A 6220-nucleotide genomic window follows, 5' to 3' on the forward strand; every position below is an offset into this window, starting at 1 on the left:
CGCCGAGCGCCGCCGGCGGGCGCAGTCGCCGCGGGCTCCGCCGCGCAAAATGGAGGCGGCGGTGCGAATGGTGTGCTGCTGTCGGGCCCGGGTCCGGTGGACGCGACCCGCCGGGAGAGGCTGGTGTCCCCAGCGGGGCCGCTTTCCCTGGCTGGCACCGTGGGTGCTGCAGGAGAGGCCATTCCTGAGAGGCGGCAGGGCAGGTACAGCGTAGGGCTCAACTAAAGGCGTCCCGCAGGATGCAGGGCTGGAGGTTACCCGTACGTGAGTTCATACGGCAGCTTGGATCTGTGTTTCATAACGGCTTCCACAAAATGAAGACCGGTCCTGTGTCACCGCAGGTTTGAGCAGGTGGGAAAAGAAACCAGGTCTTTATGGTCAGTCAGCAGCCTCGTTCTCCGAACTAACAACAGCCTAATAGCTCGCACCGATCCACTGGGCATTGATAAGCTGTCAGTAACGCTCAGTGGAGAAGACTAATCACGTTGCATACCTGGCCACCTTAGTCTTTCATTAATTTTGGGCTTTCGGGACTCCTGTAAGTAAATACGTGAACTGAAGGCTTTAGCTGACCCATCTGTGTGTACACAGTTTCACTGAAGCACTCGGATGTCTTCAGCACATCCGAAAGCTTTCAGTACTTTTCAGCCACTCAGAGATTGGAGTGAGTCAGTTAAAGGTCATAAAATTTTTCCATGGTGGAGCTGAGGATGAACCCTGATCTACCAGCCTCAGTCTGCCATGTTAACTTTACCAAGGCATACAGGGCTGTTACGTTTAAAAACTTATTCCAGTAGTCACAATTCTTTCAGCATGCTAAAATATGTTGTTAGCCAGTTCACCAAGACCCACTAAAATATGTGCTTGTTCTGGGAACTAATTGTTCATCTCGGGGCACATTCATTTTTTTAAAAAAAAGAGGTATGTTAGTACAATTTGTTTGTTGTTTTTTTTTTTTCCAAAGCAAAGCTGGGTTTGTTTAGTTTTATAGAAGAGAGAATTTAGAAAAGTGGTGAATGGATACACAACTGTCATCTCTTCATAAATAAAATGAGACTGAGGTTCCACAGCATGCAAGGATGGAGTTTTATTCATTTCATCTGTTGTCACCTTCTCTTTTGCAAATCATTTTAAATGAGGAGGAAGTGAACTGACAAATATATGCAGTCTCATTACAGTGTCTCATCTTTCCTGATAGCACCAGTAGGTTATGGATGAAGTCAGCAAAAGCAGGCACATTGATGAGAAAGTGGAAGACCTCTAACGTACATTTGCAACAAACCCTGCACTGAGGACTAAATATTGAGTGGTTTACACTGCTGTTTTCTCAGGTATGTTCTGTATCACACCCTTTATCAGTGACTTACCTGTTTGTTTGGGTTCCTATTCCAGAATGCAAGTGCAGGAGGAGGAATCAGAGTATATAAAAAAAGACCACCAACAAACCAAACCAAAAAAGGTGTAGAAAGATAGGAAGAGAGATTTGGGCAGAGCTTGGACATGGCACTATAAATGTGAATCATTAACAGGCAAAGAAACGAGGACGAGTTAGAGAAGAGGACAAAGGTTATACACAGAGGAGAAATCCAGAAAGCTATATTCTTTGGTAAGGTAGATTTTTTTTAAAACACATTTTTGGAAGAGATTTAAATTAGGAAAAGGAGTTGGAGGCATTTAGGTGCAACCAAAACTTGATCCAGCAGAGAAAAGGCAAAGAATAAGCCAACACTAGTTCTATGCATTTTATCTATGTTCTTAGATGTCTCCTGATGGTAATACCTGAAGATTTCTCAGCAATATGTGAGTGATGTAACTGTCACATCAGTTACTGCCACCTCGTCTACATTGATCTTCCCAGAGGAATTTTTGTTTTGGTAGGTAGGGGATGTTTTTAATACTCGTATTGGGAGTAAGAAAACAGATGGACTGTATAAGAGGAGAGGACAGTCACGTACAACAGGAAAAAGAACTTCAGTTTGATATGAAATTAATTTGGGGCGCTGTCAGCTATTTTAAAAACGTATGGAGGGAGGGAGGATTTCCTGCTCGTGTGGAGGAAGCAACACTTGAAAACAGAAACATAAACTTCATCCTCTCAAATCTGCTGGAAAAAAAAAAGAGTGGCACACTGTTTGGGAGAATACAAGACTGAACCATGTAGTCACTATATACAAAATGAGAAAAAATTGGTAGATGAATGCTTGATACGGTATTTGCATTACCACTGGTGATATTAACACAGAACTAGAAAACTGATGCCACAGCTCAATGTATATGTATTTTTAGTATAGTGCTACACAAAACAGCAGTCCTGTTTTGTCCGGAGGGCAAAATGTAGAAAAGCTGACATAAAATTTCCTTCTGCCTCATTAACATTTCTCTACACTTGATACTTGGGTTCCTAACCTTGTATGGCTCCAAACGCGCATTTCGTAGATTACTAGAGTAACAATTCACATTTTGTTCTCCAAAGATAAAAAGGTAGCAGAGCACAAAAATACATGTCCAGCCCTGAGTTCCCCTTACTGCCAACTGTGAGGCACTTCTACCACATTTCCTTTTTTTTTGCCTCCACATTTTCAGCACGGTTCACAGATGGATGTAGACAAAATCAGGTGTTATCCCTATGACGCAGGTAATCAGGAGCAGGAAAGACACCCTTCCCCACCTCATCTTTTGCAGTGCAAAAAATACTGGTGAGGCAACCCAGCGGTCAGGAACTTCAGATTGGTTTGGACAGATGTCTGAAGGCTGCAAAGCCTGATGACCTTCCCTGCTAATCCCAAGTATTTCCTTCTCTTTATGTCTTCCTGCAGGCTCCTTCATCTCTCCTCTGGTTCTCCCATTTCCTCTCCCTCTCTGATGCACCCTCTATCACCAGGCGTCAGCAGCAGGGTCAGATTCCGCTCCTGCAGGTGAGAGGATGAGATTATTTCCTCCTCCATCTCCTCTTCCTCTTCCCTCCCTGCTGCCAACTCCTACAGCAGTCGTGGTTTTTTTTTTTTCTTAAAGCTTCAGGTGCAGGAATTACGTGATTATGCAGGAATTTCAACTTCCATTGAGAATAAAATGTCCCTAGCTACTCAAAACTCGAAACAGAAGACAAATACAATTAACAATCCACCTTTGGATGAAGGGAAAAGGTTGCTTAGATTCCTGAATGTTTGAACTTGGCAATACGGTCCCTCTCCTGGCTCCTGTTACACGCAGTGGCACTCAGTGCCAGGTATAGCTAACAATCTGTAGCCATCGAGCCAGAGCACACAGCCGTTGTGGTGGGAAGAAAGAATCAGTCCAAATTGCATTTTTGTCCTCGCTGTTTGGGGCAGGAACGCCCGTGCACAGGGCAGAGGCACAAGAAAAGGAAAATGAAGGCTGTGACAGCTCTGGATTCCTCACGCCCACAGTGTTGTAGAAACACTAGAGTTCAAATAGTCTCTCTTTCTAGTAGAACGACCTGTATAAATAGGACCTTGTGGAAATAATATCAGTTGCTACTCTGATCTTCAGACCTTTTTTATTGCTACATACTTTAGAGCTATCACTGTTCCTGTCCAGTGGACAGAAATACTGATAACCAGCTGGAGGAATGATTCATAATTATTAAAAGCCGAGAGGTGGTGGGAGGAAGGACATCTCTGCCTTAACTCACACGGAGCAGTCACCTCTCACCTATATATGCTGAATCGTTGCTGGATCAAAATAACTGGGGCAGAAATAAGGTCCCAGCTTCCTAGTATGGATTAGTTTGGCTTCAGAAGAAGAGTAAGTTTAAGTGTAGTTTATACACAGAATAATTACCAAATAGATCTCCTACTCATGCTAAGTCGTTTACACAAAGGAAAAGTTTAAAAAGGTGCATATACCAGCATTATTTTGACTGACGTAGCTTCTATGGATGCACATGGGGTGATGTCACACATAGAAAATTAATGGAAGCAGCAGTTCAAAGCACTATATAAAGATATCACCACTAAAATTAAGTTGGGATTGTTTTACAAAATCAAAGGTAGAAGGAAGAAGCAAGAGAAGAGTCAATCCTGGTTTAGGGGTATTCAGCAATATATCATAAGCCCAGTTTTGCTTTTTACAACTACAGTCTCCTATCAGTTCAATGCTAGAATATTTTCACCTCCAAAAAATCTAGACAGGATGGACAGAGACTAAAAGAAAATGACTGTGAAGTAAATATCTGAGTTATTAAATAAGGACTATTGAAAATACTCAAATATGAGCATTACTTGAGAGTCTAGGGACCTGTATGCCTGTGCCACATTAACTAGTAAAGGAGACTCAAATCTTTAAGTATCTGCAGCGGGGTATGGGCTTTTTACTGCTCGAAAATGAGCCCGAATCCAGCCCAGGTTAGAAATTACTTGGGCTCATTGTGTGGTAGACACTGAGTTGTGTGTTAATCACTCACGCTCTAGTTCCCAGTATCCACGTGTCGTGGATCATCACTAAAACCTGAAGGATCAGCTGGAGGCCGAGGGTTAGGCCTCCGTGGAATTTATCATTTCTCATTACAGCCACCTCTGGGTCAGGGAAGAGTCATGGGGTTTCCCTCTGCGGATGAACAGGAGGCGATGGTCCCCAGAAGAGTGAACTAGTCAACAGCAATAACACTAGATCAACTTAAAAACGCAACAGTCCAAACACTAAAGTGGGATAAAGTGATCTGCGTACCGTGCAAGGAGGTTAAAAGTATGCGTATCGTGTTCTGTTACTGGTGGTTACCAAATGGGGAGATTCTTTTTTATTAACTGTTTCGGAATGAATACTTTCTATGTTGTCGTTTGTTGCATTTGCAAGAGATTTTTGTTCCCAGATGTTTATTCTCAGCCCTGTAGTCCTTATGTAAGTAGGCTTTCCCAAATGTGGTCCAAGCTCTATGCAATGATTAAGAGTGTTTTCAGGCTGCTTGGCTTGCTAGTTGTTCTTGCCAGTCGCCTTCTAGCTTTCTGAACTTGCAAATGTTCTTCTCGTGATTTCTAGACACAGTGTCCCCTGGCAGCCCCCAGTTTTGCTGAGCTTCCCCTGACTAGTAGGGCATTTTGTCAAGAGTAAAGACTCACAGTCTTCAAGAGGAGGATTTCCAGCTAACCCCTGGAGAAGCACTTTCCACTTGTCAATGTCTTTCATCACCCGCCCAGCTCTGAGAGGTGGCAGTGATCTCCCCCTTGTCATCCAAGAGCAGCGAGAAGGAAAGTGGTCTCTTGAGATTGCGCTTCAGCGCCATCTGAGGTGCCTCCAAACGTGCCGCTGCATTTTCTGTTTCATTGACAATGTTGTCTCACACATCTTTGGGATGAGAGAACTACAAGTCAAGGCAGAGGCCTTTCCCACCAGGGCAAAAGGGGCAGGACTCCCCTAGGGATAGACAAAACCCTAGCAAACTCTTTCACTGCTTTCAAAGCAAGTGATGACACATTTGAAAAAAAATTTTGACCCATTTAAGATAAATCCTGTTTACTTTGCTTGCATGAATAGAGTTTCTAATGTTAACAGTAGGAACATGAGCAGAATGTGGCATTACTCACTTCCCTCTGCATTTGGATTTTCTGTAACACATGCATTTTTCACTTAGAAGTTGACAGACCTTTTAAAAAATAACTTCTTTTTTTTTTTTTTTCATAAAAAGCAGGAAACCCATAGATGACAGGCTGGCAGTAGTGACCAGCATGGAATAATTAACCCCCAGTTAAGAGCATACAGAACAACCTGCAGGATCCGTGTCACGTGCATACAGGAATGAACAGGCTCTGGACTGGTGCATTTGGTTGTCAGACTTCTGCAGTAGTGATGCTGCTGGTACTCGGAGCCTTCGGTGGTCTGTCAGCATGCTTTTGAGTCCCTAATTGTATGCGACCAAGTTTGATCTTCACCTCTAGGAAACTGTGTATTTGCTGCTCTTTCTCGGGGCTGGACCTTAACTCTTACGATTGTAGCTTGCAATTTTGTTTTCCAAGGCTCAGCCTTTTTGTGGTCCTCAAAAATGGGGAAGGAAATCTCTTTTTAATTTTGTGGCCATTAAGATCTTTGGTCTCGTTTAGGACTTTAGCCACCATTGGCTCAAGAATGTGGGGCAGCGTCCTGGATCAGCCATAACATTGTTGGGAGTGAAACAATAGCTATGGATATTATCTGCTCCAGATACTATGTCAGTTCTATCCCCTGGCTTTGCTATTGCCAGTCAAATATGCAGAACCAATAGGAAAGT

The sequence above is a fragment of the Tauraco erythrolophus genome, chromosome 3, assembly GCF_009769465.1.
Source record: "Tauraco erythrolophus isolate bTauEry1 chromosome 3, bTauEry1.pri, whole genome shotgun sequence".
NCBI lineage: Eukaryota > Metazoa > Chordata > Aves > Musophagiformes > Musophagidae > Tauraco > Tauraco erythrolophus.